The sequence below is a fragment of the Lontra canadensis genome, unplaced genomic scaffold, assembly GCF_010015895.1.
Source record: "Lontra canadensis isolate GAN:19392208 unplaced genomic scaffold, GSC_riverotter_1.0 scaffold5, whole genome shotgun sequence".
Classification (NCBI taxonomy): Eukaryota; Metazoa; Chordata; class Mammalia; order Carnivora; family Mustelidae; genus Lontra; species Lontra canadensis.
The window spans coordinates 11,948,145-11,948,904 of NW_022630999.1; the positions used below are offsets into that span (position 1 = coordinate 11,948,145).

A 760-nucleotide genomic window follows, 5' to 3' on the forward strand; every position below is an offset into this window, starting at 1 on the left:
TTCAAAAAGGCAATGTGTCAGAATACCATGAACTATGTAAAATACCTATTTTATCACACTATTTACAACACTAGCTAGTATCAATAATTTTAATCTTCACAAGTTTGATGAAATTGAATGAGATAACGACTTCCATATCTATTTTACTCTTATTTATGTCAGATATGTGTTCATGAACTTAATAGAATAAAGAAGGTATTTGCCTAGTTTTTTCTGTAATCCATTCAAATCCTTTGTACCATCCTCCCAAGATTTTCATCTTCGTATTTTTTTTTAACTTTCTAGAAAAAATATAGAATGCTTCACAAATTTGACAAATTCGTGTGTCATCCTTACACAGGGGCCTTGCTAAGCATTTCTGTATCTCTCTAATTTTAGTATATGTGCTGCTGAAGTGAGCACTTCATCTTTGTATTCTTATTCGTTAAAGCTCTTTACATGTTAAATGTATTAACCATTCTTTGTATCAGAAAATAGAAGCAATCTTGGCAATAATCTCAGTTATTGCTTCCCCTAATAATTTTTAATCAATAGAGATAAATTTGAGGCCCTTAATTTTGAAATGGTCCATATACGTGGATTTGCATATAATTAAAAACTTATGGTTGCTCATTCAAAAAAATTTTTATAGAAATAATTCACCATTTACTTAGTCTCTTTTAGAAAATCCAAATGTCATGATCACTTTTGCAAAGATGAAAACTCTCCTGTACATCATGGAAGATCTAAAGATCCATGATAGTCTAATTTACATTATTGG

The 760-nt window shown here is 29.6% G+C and overlaps 1 pseudogene; it reads right to left on the minus strand.

Moving 5' to 3' along the window:
- Positions 1 to 286: 286 nt before the first annotated feature.
- On the minus strand, positions 287 to 402 carry LOC116864456 (annotated as a pseudogene).
- Positions 403 to 760: the final 358 nt, after the last annotated feature.